General features: G+C 42.4%; 1 protein-coding gene across 19 annotated transcripts in view; it reads left to right on the plus strand.

The window, feature by feature from the left end:
* Positions 1-678: 678 nt before the first annotated feature.
* ATXN1 (ataxin 1) overlaps positions 679-24,259 on the plus strand; it is a 224,714-nt gene continuing 201,133 nt past the window's right edge. For 7 of the 19 annotated variants that reach the window (XM_079983268.1, XM_079983271.1, XM_079983264.1 and 4 more), the window contains exons 1-2: positions 12,109-12,228; positions 20,808-20,923. The gene's annotated coding sequence lies outside the window, so the exon portion shown is untranslated. Of the gene's footprint in view, positions 833-2,200; positions 2,758-4,900; positions 4,958-12,108; positions 12,408-12,949; positions 13,506-13,609; positions 13,712-17,112; positions 17,250-20,807; positions 20,924-24,259 lie in introns of those variants that run through there. The other 12 variants (XM_079983283.1, XM_079983267.1, XM_079983273.1 and 9 more) reach the window with 8 other exon arrangements.

Genomic DNA, 24,259 nt, shown 5'->3' on the forward strand with positions numbered 1-24,259 from the left:
TCTACTTGGCAAGGAGGGAATGAATCTTGGGGGGGGGTGCAATTGGGGCTACTTAAATGTAACATTGTTTATTTATGTGTGCAGGTGAAACAAACCATGAACCCTGGTTTAGCAATATGTCTGAATAGGATTCCATAGTTTGGAGTAACACAAACAAAGCAGGATCTGTATAGTCAAGGTTTGTTCTTGGCTTAAAGATTGTAGGTGTTTTTTAAAGTGAAACAACCATGATCCTTAAGTTGGCCTTAATGCTAAGACAAGGATACTGGTTTGTTTTTTCTCCCCACATTAGTGGGGAGGGTCAAAGGGGCCTCAGTCAGTGCATTCATTATAAACCATTAACTATGGTTTGTAGTGTGGCGCAAACGAGACCAGTAATAAAAACTCACTTTTTTTCATTGGTAAAGAAAATCAGCTGCTGAAAAAAGAGAAACAAATAAAATGTGATCTTAAATGGAACAAGCCACCATTCATCACTCAAAGGCATTTGTTTTTCTTTTCAGATTTGTTAACTAGTTGTAAATTTATCCATACGCACTTTTCACGGTGATGGGTTTGACTCAGGCTGAATTAGATTGATGATGAAATTGTTTGCAGCAGGCATATTTACTTGGAAGTAAGCCTTTCTATATACAATGGCCATTTGTTTCCTCAGTGCCACGTATTCCAGAGTTCCTGGAAACTCTGGATTCCACCACTGCCCATTCAAAATATTGAGGCGAAGGAACTCATGGTGAATGAGATGCAGCACCAGAAAGGTGGAATGGTGAAAACAAGAACATGCATGGAAGGACCTGGCATTATAATTTAAGGAAGGTGTTGAAGTTGGGAGGTAGTGAGAGAGTGTTGATTGCTTTTTCTATCACTATCTCCCGAGGGAGACCAATGACCACTGCAGTTGGGTGGTGCTGTTGAAGCTCTCTCTCAACACTGCTGCTGTTTACCAGGACAGTACGGGGGCAGGGCAAGGCAGAGTTGGGCAACCAGAGTGATGAGAGTGCCAGATTACCTCAAATGATGTGGCTGCATGGCCCAATTTCACCACCACTCTACACTGCCCTAGAAAGTGGCAGCCATGCTCATGTCACACTGCTTCATGGCATCAGCCACTCTTGAATGGAATTGTACAGCCCATGTGTGACCCACTCTTCTCCCTGCATGGTGCCCCATCACCATCTACAACCTCTGGTATGTCAGGGTGTAGGATGTCTATAGTAATGAAGGGTGTATCAAATGGGGAAGGGCAAGAAAGCTTCCATTTATAGTAAGGTTAATAGTCAAAAGCATGGAGAAAAGCAAGGACTTGATGGCAAGAGAAGGGTTGTACTATTATCCCTCAACACCATGGGTAGGCAGACTAAGGCCCCGGGGCCAGATCTGGCCCAATCGCCTTCTAAATCCGGCCCGTGAATGGTCCAGGAACCAGCGTGTTTTTACATGAGTAGAATGTGTCCTTTTATTTAAAATTCATCTCTGGGTTATTTGTGGGACATAGGAATTCATTCATTTTTTCCCCTTCAAAATATAGTCTGGACCCCCACAAGGTCTGAGGGACAGTGGATCGGCCCCCTGCAGAAAAAGTTTGCTGACCCCTGCTCAACACTATCAACTCAGTGACGTTTGACCAATAAATAACTTTTGACTTACAAGGAACCCTTGACTTCGCTAGCAAACACCCCTGGATCTTCACAGATATTTGTTTCACATCCCACAGCAGTCGGTGGGGTAGGGTGGTGGCACTTATAACTGTCCCCTCCAACCTTCCTGCAAATTGAAATTGTTTGTTAGAAGCTGCTTTGGATTCACTGTGGAAAGGTGGCATATAAATAAATGAAACCAATCTATCAGTCAAGATGCCACTCGACCCTGAGGTAATTTCTCATACCCTGTGTTTGATGAGGTTATTAAGGATGTGGGAAGTGGTGATGAAGAGAACCTTATAAATTCTGTGGCATCTTCTATGTCTGAGGTGCCCAGTTTCTTGCCTCAGTTATTTGCTAACACACATTCTCAGGCAGGAAGAGGCTTAATTGTTATAATATACAATTTCCATCCTATTGTTCTGAATCTACAGCACCACTTCCAGCAGAAGGGACTCAGTTTGACAGGCTGAGCTACATCTAGCCTATTCATAGATCTGCTATGTGATGTGTGTGTGTGAAATCTAGCAACCACAGACTGACTCTCTGTTTCCTTTCAGATTGCATAACGCAGCATCAGAATCACTAGAACTTATGTTGTTGGGTTTTCCGAGAAAGGCCACAAACTCAGTGCCAAGCTGCTACATGCCAGCTTGGAGGTGACTTGTTCAAGGGAAAGGTATGGCAGATATACCACTACCATAATTCAACGCAAGGCACCACAACTTGACTTGAAAAGCCGGCTAGAAATTAGAAAGAAAGAAAATCTCCTCACATTAGGAAGCAAGCAGAAGCACTGGGCTATATTCAACTACCTCATTCTAGCAGAAGCCAGTGCAAGGTTTTCTGCTAGTGCAATGGGACTTCTTCCCTGTATGTACCTCATGACCTTCCCAAAACTGGTCTGGTTGATTGGGAGTATTCCAGAAGAGGAAAGGGGAGATTTGTTATTGTTCCATCAGGCAAACAGAAATGCTGTTTGGAATGACCTCACTGGTGCTACATTGAATTCAACCCACTATTACACCCGTTTTCCCGCACTTCTTCAGTCATAACAGCATACAGCAGCTCTTCGACAGAGACTAGGAGTTGGATTCCTCTTCATCAGGTGATTGAGGTGAGAACTCCAAACCTGAAGGGGGAAGGCACGCAGGTCCAGAAGAACCTGTGGGATCAGTGCTGCCCACCGTGGCACTGCCATCCTCTGACTCCAATGACTCCACTGTAGAAGACCCAAGCCTTCTCTACTCCATCTCAGTGGTAGACTACTGGAGAAGAACAGAGCCCTTTCAATCAAGCAGCATCTTGCAGTACACTTAACAATCAGGCTGCACCTGCTACGATTACAATATAAGGGCTCAGTTTCAGCTTGTTCCTTACTGGAGCAGCTCTTAGAGTCCAGCCTGAACCCCACATTGGCTTGGATCCAGTTTGAACCTCACCATGTCCTAGATCCCAGTTGAGTCTTCCTGCAGAGCAGGACACCCTTAATCCCCAAAATGGACTGAGGATGTTTGATAGGGTGGCATTGAAAATGATGGAATCCTTTTTAAAAAAAATCTATTCCATTGAATAGATACTGTACATTTGGTCTATGAATTAAGGATGTTTTACCATGAAAAACAGAATTTTGACTGTGACAGAATCGCAACCCTTGTTATGATAATTACACAGGTCAAAGAACTTCACTTGATAAGTCTGGTTTAAAGTCCAGTAACTTGTAATTGCATACTATAGCTCTTTTTTAAAATGCTAGCCAGACATGATTTCAAGTGCTTGGAACTATGATTTGTAAAACTATTGCAGTGATTGAAAATGTGCAGTAAAATATTGTTGCATGGCACTCTACTCTCAGAGTGCTATGAGATTCTAGAAGGTTCAGTTTTCCTTGGAATGAGCAACAGCAGAGACTGTAGTGTCTTTATAATATATGATTTATGTACATATATATACAACCTCAGCCTATGATTGAGGGGCTCACAGTGTTGACACCCCAATAAGGTCTTCCTTCTCCCATAGCCACAGCCTTAGATTCTAGCAGAAATCAGGCACAGTTCTGTCTCTCAGCTGCCCAGCCTGCAGCCTGTGAGGTAGGGTAGTTGAGAGGCAGTGACTGGCCTAAAGTCTGCTGAGTGGAGATTTGAACCCTGGTCTCCCATGTCTTAGTTCAGCACTCTAGAAACTATGCCTCCAATTCTTCATCTCTACATTAGAGCCTTTAGCATTATATTCTGCTGAATTAGGGCATGGGCGTAGCCAGGATTTTTGTTAGCGGGGGCAGTGAACGTTATTGAACAATCAAAGGAAACTCTGCAAATTATAGCTCTCTGAAGGGAATATGGGGCTCCCAACAACTCTCAGAACCCTTAACAAACTACACTTCCCATGAATCTTTGTAGGAAGCCATGACAACTTAAAGCAGTATGATAATAGTGCTAATGTATGGTGCTTTAAGGGACGCAGGTGGCGCTGTGGGTTAAACCACAGAGCCTAGGACTTGCCGATCAGAAGGTCGGTGGTTCGAATCCCCTCGACGGGGTGATCTCCCGTTGCTCGGTCCCAGCTCCTGCCAACCTAGCAGTTTGAAAGCATGTCAAAGTGCAAGTAGATAAATAGGTACCGCTCTGGCGGGAAGGTAAACGGTGTTTCTGTGCGCTGCTCTGGTTTGCCCTAAGCGGCTTAGTCTTGCTGGCCACATGACCTGGAAGCTGTACGCCGGCTCCCTCAGCCAATAAAGTGAGATGAGTGCCGCAACCCCAGGGTCGGTCACAACTGGACCTAATGGTCAGGGGTCCCTTTATCTTTACCTTATAGTGCCTTAAATGCATCTAGGCCAGGTAACTGTAACCCAAGCTATGGTTTACTGTGAACTGCTCCACACACTCTGGTTATCAGCAGTGGTGAAAAGAAGCTAGTTCTCCATTTATAAAGTGGAAAAACTCTCTACAGATAGTATAATGGCTGACAATGACAGCATTCCTGATCAGAGCTCTACCTGTGATTGCTGAGACCCATGTATTCTGCTGGAGCCATGTGTGCAGCATACATTTTAAAGTTGCAGTTTGTATCTCACCTGGCGATATACAGTATGTGCATAATCTAGGTAGCTAGGGAGATGTCTTTTAGATTTGAATTGGGCGGGTCACTGCCACAACAAAGCTTTCTGCGATGGTGCATGTCTTTAGAAGCATGTAGTATGTTTTTTGCTTAGGAAAGAATCCTCCTTTTAAAAATTATGTCTCTCTTTTTTTTTACAATAGATGTTATAATAAAAGGGGTGAGCCAAGGTGACCTATTGGATCCCTTTCAAGCTCACAGTAAGTGTATTCTTTTTGTGTGTGTCTTTCCAGTCAGAACTTTTCCTCGATCTGTTTATTCTGAATAAAAGACATTTATAGGATAGTTCAGTAAAATTAAAAATATAAATTCATTCAATAAATGTAAGGATCCAGAACAACCAAATTTCTTCTCCTCTAGCAGACGAAAGCTAAAAAAGAAAACCTGAATGAAACTGATTGTATTGGTGTTACCAGAATCCCCTGAGGGTAGCTATTGTATTAATAACAGAAATATTACAATCTGAGGCCTGCTTTAGCTGAAGCAGGAAAGGGAAACACAGAATATCCTCAGATGCTGACAGCATAGACTTGGGACTAACCTGCCACAGCTGAACTCAAGGATGGTGGCCTGAAATAAAAGTAATTGGTGTGTGAATTGCCCCAAGTAGAACTATTGCAAAGGTAACTTGACTAGTCCAAAGGGATTGCTTTGGGCTTCCTGTACAAAGGAGGCAGAGCTAGAGTGAAAGCGTTGAGAATGGATTGCATTTGTCCACTAGAGGCTGTAGTGAGACAAACAATGTAGAGACCTGAAAAATAGGCAATCATCAGCTACCTTAGAACATAATTTCTGTGGAAAGTAATTGGCAAAAAATCATTTTTAAGGACCTGGTAAGGATACTTGAATGTAAAAGCTCTTTTATATCTCTCTTTGTGACAGTGGCAATATGCAATACATCAGGCCATTTTGGGACCATGTTGACTCATGGTCAAGCCTAGGTGGGGTGTCATATGCCAAAAGGAGTGTGGCTGAAGTATAAAGGTGAGTGTGGCCAGTTTAAACTAACTTAAAGGACAAATGTTGGGTGCTGGAGCGGGTGGAATGAGGGGGTCACAAAGCATTTCTCCATAACAGAATCATAGCAAGGACCTGTGTAAGTGATGAGTAAACATAGAAGGGAGTGAATGTGGGCAGCAGGCAGCAGGCTAGCCAACTTATTAAGTAAAAAATGCACCACAATTCGCTGTGTCAAAGTGGAGTGTCTTCTGGACAACATGTGTGTAGTTAGAATGGCCATCTGGGTCATACTTTATGCCCATGAATTCATACAGATAATTATAATACTATATTGCCTACAGCAAATAAACTCTCTGCATAGGCTCATGATATAGCTTAGTCATTAGTCATGTATCTGGGTGTAATCCGGAGTATCCTGTGCCCCTTATGTTCTTGTTTAAGTGGGACCATAACGTTCTTGTCAACTGGTGTTCCTCCTAAGCCTTCTGTGACATGAACGAATTGAAATGGATGTTTAACCATTTGACACCTGAATTTTGTACTTTTGTTATCGTCATGCACAAGTAACTGCTGGAATAAAGGCTGTGGCACCTGTGTTGAGCCTCAAACCCATAAGGTGTAGGTTTACCTTTGCCAGTACTCTCACCAAAATATGCTGCTACAGATCAAGTTTACACATCACACTTGAGTTTTGGGTGGTGTTGGAGCCATTCTGCTCCTGCCAAGTTTCAGGGGTTTTTTTACGTTTCCCACCACTTGGTATCTATATACTCCAGGCATAACCACAAAGGAGTTTTAATGATCCATACAGGAGAATGGTGGTGGTAGCATGAATAGGACCGTCAACATGGGAATGTTGCACAGAAATAGCTGCAACTTTGCAACTCTTTGCTGGAAGATACTGCTTTCTTCATCTTCAGTTTAGCACTAATGCACAGAAGCAGCTCCACAGAAAGCACCAAATTGCTCAAGGTGATAATTTAAGAATTCTAAGGATGTGCACCTCTAGTTTGTAATAGCAATAAACATTACCCATATCATGACAAAATACCCAACATCACAAGTGATGGCATGCAGTTTTTTCCTATTTGAATATTCCAGGTTAGCTTTTTTCCAGGTTAGCTTTTTTCCTATTTGAATATTCCAGGTTAGCCTTCCCTAACTTTGAGTCCTCCAGGAGTTTTTGACAACCCTCCTCTCATCAACCCTACAAAATCCATGGCCAGGATGGCTGGGGCTGATAGGAGTTGTAGTGCAAAACATCTGGAAGGCACCAGCTTTATGTAGTAAAATATCTCTGCAGCTTTCAATAATTATTGAATTTCTTTCCTTTGAAATTTTGCCATTTTCTAACTATGAGCATGCCATAATTTATTTGGTTAGCTTTTTGATGGCCAGCCATTAGTACGTGTCAGGGGCTCAGGAGCAGAGGCACAGGGAAGAGAGGAGATGGAGAGCGAAGGGGAAGAATCCGAGGGGAGCGTAGGAGAAGAGGACAGTGGACCGAGGGATTCCATGAGCCTCTCCAGCGAATCGGAAGATTCACAGAAGGGGGCGCCAGTGGCCAGGGGTAGGGGGTTCCCAAGGGGAAAGCCCCAGGAGCAAGGGGGCAGCAGGGACTCCCAGAGCAGTAGTTGGAAATCAGGACCAGCTTCCCCACCAGAGCAGAGTGGGGGGGGGAAGAGTCCCAAGGATCGGGGCCAGTGCATTCCCCACCAGGGAGAGAAGATGAGGCAGGGCTGACCACGCCTCCATCAGAAAGTCGGACAACGGAGGGGAGGTCAGATCCGGCCAGTATCCCGGAAGAGGGAAGCAGTGACCGAAGTAGTGTAACGGTTAGGAGAAAGGTCACTGGGTTGGCGCGAGAGGCAAGTTCAAATGTACAGGAGCGCGGGACAGCAGAGAATGAGGATTGGGAACCGGGTCCTAAAGCCCGCAGGAGGCAGGGGGAGGAGCTAAGCGACTCAGCGTCGGAAGAGTCCAGAAAGGGGGATGCCCCAACGGGCAGGAGGACCCAGAAGAGGAGAGAGCAGCGGAAAAGGTGGAGCAGGGCTAGGATCTTAAGCTGGTGTCAGAGGGGAGGAGACTCAGACGGGACTTCGCCGATCTAGGGTTTAAGATGTAGGGCTGCGTGCTGCGGCTTTGAAATGGAAATTGAACTTCAATAAAGACTTTTGTACATTACGACAGCCTAGCGTTGGTCCTCTGTGAGCTGGGACCTAGAGGCAGCTCTGACAGTACGTTATTTGGAAAATTTTCATGGTAGACTGACCTTTATATTTCAGTTAATTTTCAGCCCATTTTTCAATCCTGATAGAATCCCCAAGGACAGGTACAACTTATCAGTTGTGATCTGTAAAGGCTCCACACTCTTTATCATAGGCGGCACCACCACCACTAAGCAGCAAACAAGGGGACAGAAAGGCTGTACGCTTTCCAGTTACCATCATTAAGTCAAGTCAAGTCAAGACTGAAGAAGGGAGGCCTCAGTTTGCATTGTCAAGGAGGCCTGTAGCATAGCACTATGCAGAATTGCATTTGTGAGATTTAACAGTTTGCTTTGGCCGCTGTGTAAATTACTTTGTACTTCCTCAGCTGTGCTCTTGCTCTTCCCAGTTACTATTTAGTAGTAGTGGCCAGAATATACAACACACATCTAAGGGACACAGTGGAATCTCTTTGTAGTTTTGAGTGTTTTAAAACTCTGCTTTTATTGCATATTTAAGTGAATGTCTGGTAATAAACACATTGCCCACTCTGAGCTCTTTAAATAGGGCAGTTAAATGATGAATGACTTCTGAAATATGCAAGAGAACTAACTGAATTATTCTGGACCATAAAGAAAACATTTTGACTTGGACCCTAAGACTGCAATTGTATACATGTCTGCTTATAAAGGAAATCCTATTAACTTCAATGAAATTTAAGGAAATTCATAGACAGAATATTATTCGTTTATTCCCCCGTATGGGTTGTCCTCTCTTTCAGAGGAAGGTGAAAAGTTATACTTTTATTCCTTTCTCTTCCTTTCATCATTCTTCTTCTACTTTGTGTGATTTTCTTTGTTGACTGGTATTTTGTCAGTGTCAGCAATGCACCTACAGTGCAGCGGGTGCTTCCACCCAGTTTCCTGCTGTTGATCAGGCTACAGTCTACTTTCAATCACCCTTGGAGAAACTGTAACAGGTTTCTGTGATGGAGTCCAGAGAAATCCAGATCACTGGATCCATATCTGAGGGTCCTATTGATCAGGCCTCTCCCAAACAGGGGATTCCTCACCTCAGTGGTGGGGACTATTGTTCCAAGAGGTGCAGCCTTTAATCTCTTAGCATAGTCGCTCCTCAGTGGTAAAGTACTGTATCGGTTTCGCATGCAGAAGATTCCATGTTCAGTTCCTAGCATCTCCGGGTAGGACCGGGGAAAACTTGCATCTGAAACCCTGGAGTGCTGTTGCTTATCAGTGTTAAGCTAGATGAACCAAGGGTCTGACTTTGGATAAGGCAGCTTCCTTTGTTCCTCTGAAGGTCTTCCCCAGTTCCAGGTCTTCAGCCCTCTCTCTGGAATCAAGTTGGCAAGGTGCTGCCTTGTTACTGGTATTCTAGCCTCGCACTAGGCTACTAGGACAGATAACAATATTATACGCCGCATGATGAACTTTGGCCTTGTGGTTCATACTTCTCCAGAATCTCGGAGCAGGATGTGTTTTGGCTTAATCATCTGCTGCAGTAGCAGCAGTTCCTCTTGCCAGTGCCTAATAGCTTACCATGCTTGTGGTGATGGTACTGCCGTCTCTACTGATTTTTTCACCTGCTCTGCAGTTCCTGACTCGCCGCAGTATTGACAGTCAACATGATGTCTCTACTGCTTCCTGCTTTGTCCAATTTGCTGCTACTGTCAACATTTTAGATGGGCCCCCTGACACTTGAGAGAGGCTGGGCGGGGGGCTTAGATGGCTGAAGGGGGACCAAAGGGCACAACTCCCCCACTCCAAACTTACTTAAGTTAACTTAGCATATAAGCCATTGGTGATGCAAGTTTGAATTGCTTTAAATGGTACCTCCTCCTTCATGTGGCAGAATAAATATGTGGGCCTGCTCAAAAGCAGTCTAGTACAATAAAGGTAAAGGGACCCCTGACCATTAGGTCCAGTCGTGGCCAACTCTGGGGTTGTGGCGCTCATCTCGCTTTATTGGCTGAGGGAGCCAGCGTACAGCTTCCAGGTCATGTGGCCAGCATGACTAAGCCGCTTCTGGCGAACCAGAGCAGCGCATGGAAACGCTGTTTACCTATTTATCTACTTGCACTTTGACATGCTTTCGAACTGCTAGGTTGGCAGGAGCAGGGACCGAGCAATAGGAGCTCACCCCGTTGCGGGGATTCGAACCACCAACCTTCTGATCGTCAAATCCTAGGCTTTGTGGTTTGACCCACAGTGCCACCCGCTATTAAAAAAGTAAAAACAACAACATACTGATATATGTGCTGCAGTCTGAATGTGCTTCTAGCATGCAGCAGTTGGTAGAACTACACCTACTTGCATCATTAGGTTTGTCAGAAAAAAAATGGGTAGATTGCGCTTATGTAATGAGCAAACAGAAGTAGGGGTGTGGTGACAGTGAGCATACATGTGACAAAACCAGTCACACAAAAATATTGCTAGGTTTCTATACCAGTGGTGACTGTGGATGTGTGTATAATGGGTTATTTTTACTTCTTTTTTTGCGGTAGTGAGAAATCTGGATTAAGTAGGAGTTAAAAATACTTTGTGGCATTTTGATCCTGGCAGTATTGTGTAGATGCGATGAAAAACTTGCATGCATGAGTAACACCGATTCCAGGACAAGCTCTGATATGGAAGCACCCTGTATGCAAGGTCTTGAGGTATCACAGAGACACTATGGGTTCAGCAGCACTGACAGAACCAAAGAGCTTATAAGCTTACAGCCATTTAACTGGCTGCCTAGGGGAATGGGAAAAATGTCAAAAACAGGATTACGAGCAAATTTTGCTATGTTATACAACTTTGGTGGTCAGCACCATACATTTCCTCCCTGACAGTTATTGCATAAGGCTGTACATCAAGCTGTCCATCCTTTTGTAATGACTACAAGGCTCCGATATCTTTTTTAAAAAAGCATTTTGTCAGTGGGCTTGAATAGAGTGCCTCAGGTTTGTAACAGAAAAATGCTAATTGACAGTCATTCCCTTAGTTCACCACAGGGAGTTGGTTCTCATCTCTGGCTCTTGGTTAAGGCTTAATTTTAAATGATGGCAGTGCAATAGAATAAGTAACTTTAAAATAGCTTTGTGGCCCTAAAGTGTTGCTATCGTTAGCTGCTAAGGTGGTATCCCCCGCCTCTTTCGGTAACAGAAAAAACTTGAGGGGCAACTGCCTCCCAATTACATTGTAATTTAGAAGGGACAATAGGCTTCAACTCCCCCCCCCCTTTTATCATTAGGGCCTTCTCCAATTTAATAATAATAATAATAATAATAATAATAATATTTCACCTCTATACCTTTTTTTTATTTGAAGGGGAAAAAATCACCTTATGCATCAATAGATGTGCAGTTGTTTCTCGTTTGTTGTCTTTCCTCAAGGAAGCTTTTTATTATGGGAACAAATACCACATTTCCCCATAGGTCAAACATAAACATTTTGCTGGGAAATTTTTATTCTTCCCCTACAAAGCATGTCAGTCACAGCAATGAAGTGTAGTGTTGTTGTTTTCTTGTGTGTATGTGGTGTGGGCACCTATTGTGTGCCTCTGATATCACTAATGGCATGTGACTAAATCTCTCCCCTCATGCTTGTGCTGGTTTGCAAACACTTAAAATGTGTTCTGCTCTTCTTTTTAAAACTTGATTAGAGAGTGAGCTCTCCTTCAGACCTAGCTTGAGTATAGAGCAGGCTCCTGACAACTTAGTTAGAAGCAAGGCCTGTTGAACTCAATGAGATTTCTGGGTAAATATGCATAGGATCAGGCTGTAAGACTAATTTTTTAAAAGTCCAGTTTCTTTTGAAATGTCTGGAAAGGACTTCAATCGTTTCCTCGCATCTGTTAGTGGAACCAAAGAGCTTTGAGATTCCAGAACAGAAAAAATGTAGAGTGGCACAAGATTTGTTTGTGCACATAATTTGGCATGCGTGTGGAGTGGTGTGGTGAAGAGAGGAGATAACCTCCAAGGTACATTGTAGTAAAAACAAAAATCCAAATCCCTTCCTGGAAGCTGAGACGAAACCCTGGAAAGGGTTAAGGCTGGTTTGGCCGGGCTCTGTTGTGCGTATGCAATAATCTGTGTGGCTCTCTTGGCCGCCTGACAAAGTGTTGCCTCCTTCTCCTCCCCCCCCCCCGCTTCTCCTCCTCCTCCTCCCCTTTGCATGAAGTAGGATCCTTGAGCTGATGCAGAGGCAGCCAACTGCTCCATATTTGGCTTCTATTACACATTTACATACTGGAGAAGAGAGGAGCGAGCTTCTATACCGCAGACATCATTTCTACTACAGTTGGTGAGGAGACATCTGTGTCACAGCGCGGGAGGAGAGAAATAGCACAGTGTTGTTGCTGTGTTTTTTCCTCCTTTTTAAATATTACAAAATCCCCAAGCCCTTGCGATCAGCTGGCAAGATATTGTGAGTCCTTTTTTGGGGGGGTCCGTCCCGTTCTCCAACCCCACTGACACTTTACAGTAAGTGGCTTTTTAAAGGAAAAAAGACCATCCTCCGCTTTCGCTTCTCTTTCTCCACTCCCCTGACCCCTCCTCGATTGCAAAGCTCCAGAGATTTCCAGCTTGGGGGCGGCGGGGGGGGGGGGCGGCGAGGAAAAACACACCGACACAAGAGATACGCTGTTGGAAGAGGGGGACAGGAGGGACTGCGGTGCGCTGTCACCCTGAAAGGATCTCCCTTTGCTCGAGCCCGGTCCCCGCATCTTCCCCCCCCCATCCCGTGCTGAGGAGTCTGGAGGTGTAGGAGGAAGGGGAAGCCAGGCCAGGAAGCGACCGGCGTGCTGTGTGTGCAAGCGAGAGGCGGGCCGGTGTGGGGAGGAGGAGGAGGGTATGGTGCCGCTGGCTGGAGTCGGTGTATATGCGAGAAATGCCCCCCCCACCCCCGCTTATGCAAGCCAAGAAACCGAAAGAAGTGTTCTTCCCTTCCCTTCCCCCTCTCCTCGCCGGTATTCGGCTTGCTTTCCTCGCTCCCCTCCAGTGTATTTGCCTGCGTGTGCACTGGTGTCAGCTGTGCGCGCCTGCCTCTGCGTTTGCTGCGCCCTGAGAGGCGCTGGCGAGAGAGCCCGGCCGAGGGCCAGTGCGCCTAGTTCACACAGGGCCTGGGTTTTGTGTGTCCCGAAGCAACGCCCTCCTCCGCCGCCGCTGTCTGGCTGGAGCTGCGTCCCCTCTTGCCGCCGCCGCCGCCGCCGCTGCTCCTGAAGGCCGGCTCAGCTGCTGTGGGCGAGCGGAGCATTGCGCGCCCTCCCTCTCCTCTCCTCTCCCCCCCGCCACCGCCGCCTGGCTTCATAGTAGGGAGGGCCGGTCCTCGTTGCACTGTGTAGTACGGGGCTGGGTGGTTGCCGGAGGGGTGAATGAAGCGAGGAGGCGGAGGAGGCGGCGGCGCTGGGACTGGGATGTGCCCGGCAGCGGCAGCAGCAGGCAGCAGCAGCAGCAGCAGCAGCAGCTCCTCTTCCACTATGCTCCTACATTCAGGGCCCAGGTCGGCTGCAGACTCCTCCGGGCACTTCAGGCAGGAGTCGCTGAGTGAGTGAAGGCCACTGCTGGGCACCCGGAGAGGAGGTAGGGGGTCCTTTGGACGGGGAGGCCTGCGCTCCCCCTTCTCTTCACCTTGACACCATCCTCCAAAAGGCAGCTCCTGCTGTTTTCCTCTCGCCTTCCTCCAGGCTTTCCCGGCAAAGAAAATACGCACAGTCCAGTTTCTCCAAGAGATTTCTCTCGAGATTCTTTCTGGTTTCCAGGAACGGATGGGTTCATCTCTGGACATGGCAAGATTCCCCTTTTTAAATTGGGGGAAGGAGGGGGGGGGGAGAGATAGATTTCTGAGCCTGACACTGTTTGCAATTTGTTACATGCCTCCAGTGCCCTGCTGCCCTCTCCGTCTCGTTCAAAAATATGTATTTTTTAAAAAGTTAAGCTCGCTTCAATTTTTCCAAAGCATGAATAATCTGCCTGCATAATTGTATTTCTCTTAAGAAGCGGTTGAGGTTTTTTTCTAGATACGTTGGCAGCTACTGGAATACGAGCAAGGAAAATAACATTAAAAAGGCAGTATTGAATATGTTTGGGGTTTTGTTTTTTTTTAAAAAAGCAGGTAAAATTATGAGAGAGCAATGATAGAAAAGAGCAAATTCAAAGCTTGTTATATAATGCCACACTATGTGGAAAACAAGAACAAGCTATTTTTATTTTGTTTACCGTATGGTATGCAATAGGGACTCTTCCAAAATAATATTTCTCCCCTGTGATTCTGAATCCATGGTACAATTGGAGGGGAGCAGAAGCCCACAACTTGACATGTTATGCAAAATACTGCTTTTCACAATTATCTGTTTATGCACTCGCTTACACATGCAATTGTGCAGATGCATCCCTTGAGTTTGTGGATCCTCTTATCTTTCAATATGGATAGAAAATATTTCACAATACAGGTAATTAAATATTTAGTGGTTCCTGTTATATATTTTATGCAGCTAAGAGTTAGTTACATATGTTTGAATATAGACAGTTACTTTACTGACATTTTAGGCAGTCCTGTTTCAGTTTCTGATGAAACACTTAACAGCAAATTCAGATTTCCTCTGTGAATGTGGATTTGTTTGTCTGGCTGGTGAGGACGGCCTAGTTTTATTGCTCTCAGGAACAGGGGTTATGAATGAGGAAGAGATAATTGAGAGAGAGAGAGAGGCTGTATTGCTGGAGTTATTTTGAGCAACTAAGAAGCATACATTTTCATACGAGGCTGTCATTTTTATATTTCCTTTAAAAAAATTGCAGGTCAGTTTTGTTAAATAGATGGCTTTACTCTCATCACTTGTGTAACGCAGGACAAAAAACTGATAGATTTTCTACAGCTTGCTCTGTGTGTGTGTGTGTGTGTGTGTGTGCGCGCGCGCGAGTGATCATGTAGAGACATGTCAATGGTGTAGGTTTTCAGTGCACTCACTCTAGCCCTGATCAGTCATGTAATTAGATCGGGCTGCCATGGTAACAGACAGTATTCATCGTCCATTCAGGTGCGTTTTTTTCTTGTGACTGGGATACCTCAAACGGTGCCTTTACTGCAGGGATGAGCAACTTGTTAAGCTGTGTGTTTTGTGTGCTGCAGCTTTTTTTTTTTGCATTTGATTTACATAATTTGCATGTGATTTGAAATGGAAGGTGTCGGTTGCTGCTGCACGTAACAGCACTTCTGTCATATCAGTAGCAGTTTGTACTGAGTCAGAAGTTGCAGTTCTTAAGCTTTTCTGTAGATGGTTAGTAATTATTTGAGATGTTTGCTAACACTTTTTAGTAGTGAACATAATGTCAGAGAGAGAAATGGTCTTGTTGCTCCACCTCCTGCCCTGTAAAATTCTGGGTGGTGGGGGCCTTTTCCTCTATCAACTTTGGGAGGTGTATGGGGCAGCTAGTTCCCTTTGCAACTGTACTAGGTTAGCTAAAGGGCCTGTTTATGATAGATAGCATGCCCTATTACCTTTTAAAAACGTGGAGAAGCTTCTTTATCTCTCCAACCACAGTTGCTGTCTGTGTGTGAAGTTGGTATTTTCAAAGTAAGAAACCGTCTGTGACATCTTCTGTTTAGTGGGCCATCCAAGAGTTCTTGGAATGACAACTAAAAATGTGACAATTGTTTATTTGAAAACAGCAAGAACAGGATTTTCTTTAAAATGTGAGATTAAATTGCTAATAAATTGTGTTTTCAATTTTTTGTCATCTCTATCATGAACTCTTCCCTCCTGCCCATAAAACCCCCTTTTTTAGGATTTAAACTAGATCTTTTAGGGACTAAAGGAATCTGGCCCTCACGCTGAAATTGATTTCCTACATTCTTTTGAGACATATGTTGATCATATGTGTAACATATGTTGATCATATGTTTATTGTATGAATGGTTGTACCTTGTGTGCATCTGTAAAAAGCTATGCACCTTTGCATCACAACTATGTCTAAACTGTTCAAAGCATCCAAATACTGCAGGAACATAAGAGGTTCCAGTCCTTAAAAAAAACAAAAAAGGTGCAGAAGTATGAACTTGCTGTTTCCTGGAATGAGTCTTCTGGCCATGCTGTTATATGACTGACTTTTACATCCCAGTTTCTGAAATTTTCACCAAGTTTGACAATAATGCATAGTCTTAAAAGTAATTAATTGTCTTTGATAACATGCTTCTAGTCTTTGTTTTTAACCCCCGAAAACGTAAGGAAGTTAATCCTGAATCATGTCAGTTCATTTTCCCACAAATAGATTTTGGTTAGATAGACAATGATGAAATTTGCATAAAGATAACATGGGTGTGTGTTGTTAAGTGAGCCAGGAAATATTTGTGCTTCTTAAAGCTGCTTCAGAATTTACATTGAAACATTTCTATTGCAGTCTGGTGCTTTTGGTTGAGTGTTGAACTATTTTAAAGGCAAGAGTTGCATGTAAAGCTTGGAAAGTATTTAGAAGCTGAAGAGACTGGGGTTTTTTTTTAGTTTGCAAGTTTGCAACTCAGAATGACAGAACTTAATAAATTAAGTTTAGTGCTAAATGCACTGTCACGAATGGGACTTCATTTTGTTATGGGATATTTCCAATGTCCTCTCGAGAAAAAGTTTAGAGAAAATAAAACCAGCTTGAACTCCAAATTATTTTATTGTTAGTGCTTAGGTAATTGGTCAGTGGTTTTTTGTTTAAAATTTAGTTTCACTTTTTTAATCATAACATTAAATGGAGGAAACAGCAAATGCCTTTTACTGTTAATCCATTTAAAATACCTCAGTATTGAAAATGGTTTATATTTTCACATAGCCATTTCCAGGATATATTTAACAGACAAATTTTACCACACTCAAAAGTTGAATTACTGTGTTATCAAACAAATTGTTCAGAGATAAAATGGGAAAAAAAATCAAAACAAAACATCCAAGTAATTTAAACCATTAAAAGTTCTGAGATTGGAAATATTTGTGATGTGGTACCTACACCCCCCCCCCCCAGTATTTTAGATCATGTACTACAAATATGTTCATAGTCTCTGAGAGTGCAGCTGAACTGGCAGGTTTCACTTTGTCTGCCAAGCCTCATCTGATTGGCTTTTGGGAGCAGTTTCTCACACTGAGAAGGCCCAAATCTTTCATGCAGCCAGCCAGCCAGCCTGGGCAGTGCTATAAAGGAAAGCTGCATGTAGTTTCCAGTCTGCACCACCTTCTCTTCAATTTTTGTTTTGGGCCAGTGTGTCCGAGCCACTAGACTGAAAACAGAAGGCGGACAAGAATGTAGTATGGAAAGTGAAACAGCCGTATAGAATTAATGGCACAGAATGTGAGTCTCTGTATTGCATAATGGGAGTATTGGTACATCTTGTTGTATGCTGATTTGTTTATAATGCGAGGCTTTATGTGCTTCCAGGAATGCTTTAGATGTGTGATTGAGATGTCTGGAAAGCCAATTGCATGTTTCCCCCCTGGAGCTCATTATGGAAACATTAACCAAAAGGGCTTATATTTTAAAGATATTATGTAAAACCGCTCCCCAACTTATTTTTAAAATCACATCAAATGTATTTTACAGTAGAACAAGCTATCTTGTGAAATGCGACACATGATCTTGTTCTTTGCTTGCTGACAGCCAGAGGCAATACTTACTTTGGTGTCGGTGGGAGCAAGAGCAGACCTCACTTTTCCTTTCCTTTGCTGCCATAATAGTGAATGTTGTCTGAAATATTTACTAGCTTCGAAGCATAATTCGGTAAGAGGCTCTGTCTGTGGGACATGTTGAGCATTTTCTTGAGTTCTTCACTGGCCTTATGAGCTGTTGAGTGATTAAGTGTTTAAATGCAATTTGTGCATTTAGTTCAAATAACAGGGAGACAACTATACTGTGCCCACTTACCTGGGAGCAATCAGCAGTGACTAGGGCCGTCTTCTAAGTAGATCAGTATAGGATTGTGCTGTAGGCTGGGCCTTTTATTGGGGACAAATGTGAATTGTATAGAAACTCCACCACCATACTGTGACAGAGATGAGCTGGGAATACTTTATTAAAGGGAGATGTACTGTGATATTTAAATTGTAAACAACAACAACGCCAAACCCTTTCCAGTTACAGCTTTTGGGCTGCTTTTATCTATGTGTCAAAATACACAGTATCAACATTACGTTGACATGTCTGGAATATGACATGGAAAAATGCCATTCTAAATTCATATTTTGTTTTGTTTAAGATAATAAACTTTTACATGTGAAACCACAATGTTATTTCATTAAATAACAAAATGTGTATACTTTACTGATTGATTGTAATAAAACCTCTAAGCAGGTTGCAAGAAATATTAAAATTATAAAAAATGGTTTAAAAACAAGTGTTTAAAACATTTTTTAACACATGTAGACTTTTTCATGGGAGTTTGTAAAACTCACAGATTTTTTACTCATGCTCCCCAGTATCAATTTAGATACTATCTAATGTGAGTATCTTTTAAAATTGACATTGGTGGCATTAATTCCACTTTTTTTTTATATACAAAGAAAACGGTCATAGTGATTTAATGATCCATTGGATATTTTCCAATGTAATTCCACCAAGAAACAGCAATTATCAGCACATTTCTTTTGCCCAGAATTTATTTAAATGGGGCTTCCACAGGCAAACATTTTGTAGAAGGTTCCATATGAAATTCATCCAAATTAAGCAGAGAAATGAGGGGTGTAAGGCAGAGGTGAGGAACCTGTGGCTTTCCAGAACTTACTGAACATCAATCATTCCCGACTACTGGCCATGCTGGCTTCGGCTGATGGAAATCGAAAGGCCACAGTCTTCCCATCTTGTGTGTAAGATATGGAGGTGTGTATGGGTTGATAGACCCACAATTTCAACAAGAAAAAGTTTTGCTCTTCCTTTTGCTGTCCAGGGAAACATGAGTGGTGTGTGTCTTGCAAAATAGTGGGTAGAAAAAGGAGCATACCTGCTTCCTGTTCTGATAATTAATGCAATTTATTTCAAATAATTTTCCTGAAATATAATTTATTTCATGCAGTTTTCTGATAATTGCATGAAAGAGGACCTCGCCATACACTCTCCTGCCTGTGAGTTGAGATCCGCCATCACCAATAAAAATCCAGTTGTCCAGAACTTGGTGTAGGCCAGCGAATTCTTGGTGGTGGCGTCCCAGCCATCTGATGGGTTTTTCTCCTTTGTCAGACCTCTGATGAACAGCAGTGGTCTATATTTTAGAATGTAGATGGACAAAACAACTTGTATACTTAATTCTAAACAAGGGGTTGTACAGTTGTGAAAGTGTTGTTGGATTGGTCTGCATGATTTGATCCCTTGTAACCCTCCCTAAGGGGGTTTCATCTGAAAGCTTGTGCATCCCAACAGAGAAGTAAACCTTTTAATGTATAATGACATTTTATTACTTAAAAATTGCTCTCCTGTTGGGTGTGTTAATTTATTTTGAGATAAGGTGGTGTATGGTTTATTTTAAAAATAATATTAATATGTATAGAGAACTTAAAAATATATATGGTATACAATACAAATCATCCGCCACTTGTTTGTGACTTGTTTTCTGACACTTTCTTTGTTTTAAGGGGGTGGCTCCTACATTCCTTGTTCTGTAAGATGAGACACTGCCCCATCCTAGTCCTTTAGCTGGTATTGTGCTGTAACTGCAGTAGTATCATGCAGCTGGTACAAGTCCTCTTAGGCTGCTTGTCATTTTTGATCCATGCCTGGATGCTAACAGATACTAGGCAGGTAGAAATAGGTCAATGCAGCTGACTCTGTGATGGCCAAAATGCCTTAAAGAGAATGTGTAGGTGAATTGTCCCTGCATTTGTATCTGCTGTGCCCTCTCTGCCTAATTCTGCACTCTCCACAGGTTTGCATGCCAATTTTGTGGCATCTGACAATATAGGCTGTTCTTATGCCATGCCAATACAATTCATTACCATGTGTCGACATATCTGAGCATTTTGTATATCCAAAATGCTTATTTTCTGGTAATAGTTCATTGGACAAGGGCTTTCACATGCCACGGTTCAGCTTCCTCCAAAGTAGATAACCATGCTGCATTTGAAACATTGCGAAAACTTTGTGAATGCTTGTGTATAGCTTCTGTGGTACTTTACTGCATTCTTTTTAGTAGAAATGCATCTGACTGTTGTCTGCTCTCCCACTGGGTTACATTCTGACTTGCAGGACATTCATTGTTTTGTGCTGCACCATATCATCAAGCCTTTATAGCTAGAAAGAGAGAGCTGTGTTAAAATGTAATTACAATCAGGCTAAATAAAATAAAATGTGCAAAAGAGAGAGCCTGTAATGCTTCTAAAAACAGGAGTGATGTAAAAGTTAGGAAATGAAAAATGAATCTAGAGTTCTGCGTATGATTCATTTTTATTTTCATTTGGCTTTAGGAGTCTTAAATTGTAAGGTTTTGTGGAATCTGGCTTTCAAGCAAATTTCTGCAACTCTTTGTTAGAAAACTTAGGTATTTGCTCTCTAAGGTTGGTGTCTGAAAAGTTTTACTGAATCCAGTATCCTTTCCAAGAGACAGAAAGCTGTTTTCCAAAAATATGTTCGGATTCCTTTTTGAACAAACGTCTAGGCCCCATTTTTAAGCAACAAAAAACCCTGTCAGTTCAATTTCCAGAGGGCAAGTTGCAGTGTTAGCCTCTTGCAGCAAATATAGCAGAATTTTGTGGCACTTTAAGACTGTTATATTTACAGTGGCATACATATTCTGCAGCACATTTCATCAGGTAAAAGTTATTCTGCACAGTCAAAAACAGGCTTCAGATTTTTGCTAGAAGTGTCCTTGCACTTTATTCATGAGTGGGTGAATTAACAGTTGTTTTTTCCCTCCTTTCTCTTCAGTTTTTGGATCAACATCTACAACAACAATCTAAGCTCTGAGTTTCGTCAGCCTCCTTGATAAGAGATCCAACACCACAGTATATATCTTCAACTTTGAAAGGTGCTATGTAAATAAGGTGAGAATTAAAAATCTTAAATATCTTATGTTAATGTGCCACACATATCTTATAGATAACCTTATACTGAGGTGGACATAGTTAACTTTTTATATACCTCCTATTCATATGATTTTTGTATATAAAATATTTTTTACTACTCAGTCCTGGGAGTTGCACACAAACTGTAGAATCTGAAATCTTTAATATTTCCTCCCACTTTCTGATTCTTCCAAGCAAAATTCACCCTTTATGATTTTGTTGTTGCCGTTGATTTCTGCTATAAGTGGTAGTGTCATTTGTTCTGGTGGGAGGGGGGGAAGGAAATTTCTTTTAAAATGTATAAACTTAAAGGTTTAATTACATGTTTTAAATTGCTTGTTAGTTCATCTCCTGGAGGTTGAGTTTAAAACCATCCTCTGTACTAGCGGTGACCTTAAAATTAGACTAGAAACCTGATCAACCACAAATACTGAATATGAATGAAAAAATAGCAGCATTTTGACCTGTATCAGGTGAAGCAAAAATAACAAAACTCTTGTTTGCATTTTACTGGCTTTTAAGTTGTATGAATATCACACCCTCAGAATGATTCCAGCTTCCTATTTTTGTCTTCTAATGACTTTGCTTTAAGAATCGAATTTTATGTTTTTGGTTCATAATATCACAATATCAGTTACTGTTGACTGAAGTATCTCTCTTCCACAGCCATTACTGTTTTAATATGGTTTAACTAACATAAGCAAAATTCAAAAATTAGAATGGTGCGAAGCAATTCGAAGTGGTGAAGTGTGAAGAACTTGTATAAACCCATGACTATAGTAGTCTTCTTGTGAAAATCTGATAAAGCTATCATTGGAAGAGCTTTTTAAAATATGCAGAATGTCTTGCTGAATTACACAGTGCATAATTTGCATTTTATTGTGGCTGTGAGCTGGGGTGTTGCTCTTTCAAGGAGAGTCATTTCAACAACCAGCTGCATGTAAAGACATGCACTTTACGGTCCACGGTATGTAGCTGGAATGGAGGAGGTGTATTTAAATCATGCCACTTAGGAGCATTACTCTTTCTGAATGATTAATTCCAGACAAAACACTTTGATACTTTCACGTTAATACACTTGGTTGTTTTAGGAAGGAAAATTGCACAATGAATAACAGATCATCAGGTGGGATAAGCTGTGCTGTAGTAGTGTTAATGTTTATTCGGAGCCAGCAGTAGTGTGTTTTTGACATAAACTGCGCTTGCCAGTTGCTATCACTGCTGTGCTCCTGGGGGGTGACTGGAATACCCCTGTGTTGCACATTGCAGGTAGGGCAATGCTGCTCTTGTGTGGAAACTATAGCAGTGTGCGCAGGAGGGCGGCGCTATTGGTTCAGGTTCCCATAGGCTTCCATAAAAACTCAGTGTGAATTTTCGCACATCCCCTCCCAACTCCCCAATCAGTTGACAGTGCCAGCTGGGATTTTACAGTTTGCACTACTACACTGCTTGCTGCAGCTTGGAGCACTACATATTTGTGTTTAATTGTCGTAGCAGTGTTTTTGTTTGTTATGATGTCTGGTGTAGAGAAGCCTCATATTTAATAGAAAACTTTCTTTCTTCCTAATATTAATCAAGCCTAAGTGACTTGTGAAAGCCTGCAGTTCATTGTTTGAAATGTATTACAACATTTAGTATTTCCATTTCCTGCATCTTAAACCAATATTGTAAACATTAAGAGAACATTTTGCAGGGATAGTTGAATATTGTGGGCAAACCCATGAGTGGTAATGGTGGCTTTTCTAAGGAGAAGGTGGGTGGACTTGGAATTGCTTATCTAGGCACATTCATGTTTGTTTGTTAATTCTTTTACATAAGCCTGACAAGAATATAGTACTGCCATGTACCATTCTGGGTAGTCTATAAAAATTCTTGCAAACTTTGCAAAGCTCTGATCTAGTCAGATGAAAAGTGCACAGAGCATGATTAAATTTTTTTTTTAATGGAATAATGAAGATTGCCCAATTTAGTTCTACTCAGAGTAGATCCATTGACATTAATAGGCATGTAAATTAATACAGTGGTACCTCAGGTTACATACGCCTCAGGTTACATACACTTCAGGTTACAGACTCCGCTAACCCAGAAATATTACCTCGGGTTAAGAAGTTTGCTTCAGGATGAGAACAGAAATCGTGCAGTGGCGGTGCAGTGGCAGCAGGAGGCCCCATTAGCTAAAGTGGTGCTTCAGGTTAAGAATAGTTTCAGGTTAAAAACAGACCTCCAGAACGAATTAAGTACTTAACCTGAGGTACCACTGTAATGTAGACCCAATGAAATAAATCATGTAAATATTAATTTCATTGGGTTTACTCTGCATAGAATGTACTGTAGTTGGAGAGCACCCTGAGAGGAAACTTTGCTGAAATGGGACTGTGTATGTTTATGCTGAACAGACAGTAGGCACTGACAGCTTCAGCACTGAAGCTCACCTGTTTAAGGGCAATTGATCCAGAAACCTCTTCTCTCTCACCCTCACCCCTGCCTGCTCCCTTCATTAGCTGAGTGGTGCGGTGAGTACTGAACATCTTGAATTCTTTTCATGCATGAAGGGCCTGTATGGCTATATTAAGTGCTTTTTGGAGTTGATTTTCTTAAGCTCAAATTCTATAGTCATTATTTACTCTGTCGTGCGTTTATGAACTAACATCTGAGTTCACAAGATCCACTACAGATGTACCTCACTCCCAGTTTGAGGGATTGATGTAGTCTCCAGAGCAACTTTTTCTGGTCCTTTCATGACCCCACTGATTTTAATTTGCTGGCAATTAAAAAAAAAATCTAGACAGTGCCAGGGAGGGCGGAGCCTAATGTTGTGATGGGGATGCTAAACACCCCCACCCTGGTCATGATCTGTCTGCTTGTGTGTGTGTGTGCAAGCTTGTTAGAGTGCAGGGTGTAGGGTGGCCACACCCAGTTTCGCTAAACTCAGCATTGGTATTTGACTCTCAGAGCGTTGGGCATGGGACAATGGGGTCATTTGGGACAAACAATTGTAGCCACCTCCTGCTCTACTGACTATTGTAGAACACTTGATCTACAGTGAAGGAACTTGTCCTTTTATTTATTTTCAGTCAAGTAGATCAGTAACTGACTATTATAAGCCTGCTCCCTGGGCTGCTGTATAAAGGTATAGGTACATCTTTTTCCCAATGTTGTTGTGTAAGATTTGTGAAACCTGGACTGGAAAAATCACAGCCGATGTTATAGTTCCAAGAGTACGCATGACTTCTCATTTAGAACCACTATAATATAGTCATTAGGAGTGAGGAGACCTAGGTTCACATCCCTACTTGACTGTGGGCTAGTCACTTT

This window comes from Podarcis cretensis (genome assembly GCF_951804945.1).
Source record: "Podarcis cretensis genome assembly, chromosome: 7".
Classification (NCBI taxonomy): domain Eukaryota; kingdom Metazoa; phylum Chordata; class Lepidosauria; order Squamata; family Lacertidae; genus Podarcis; species Podarcis cretensis.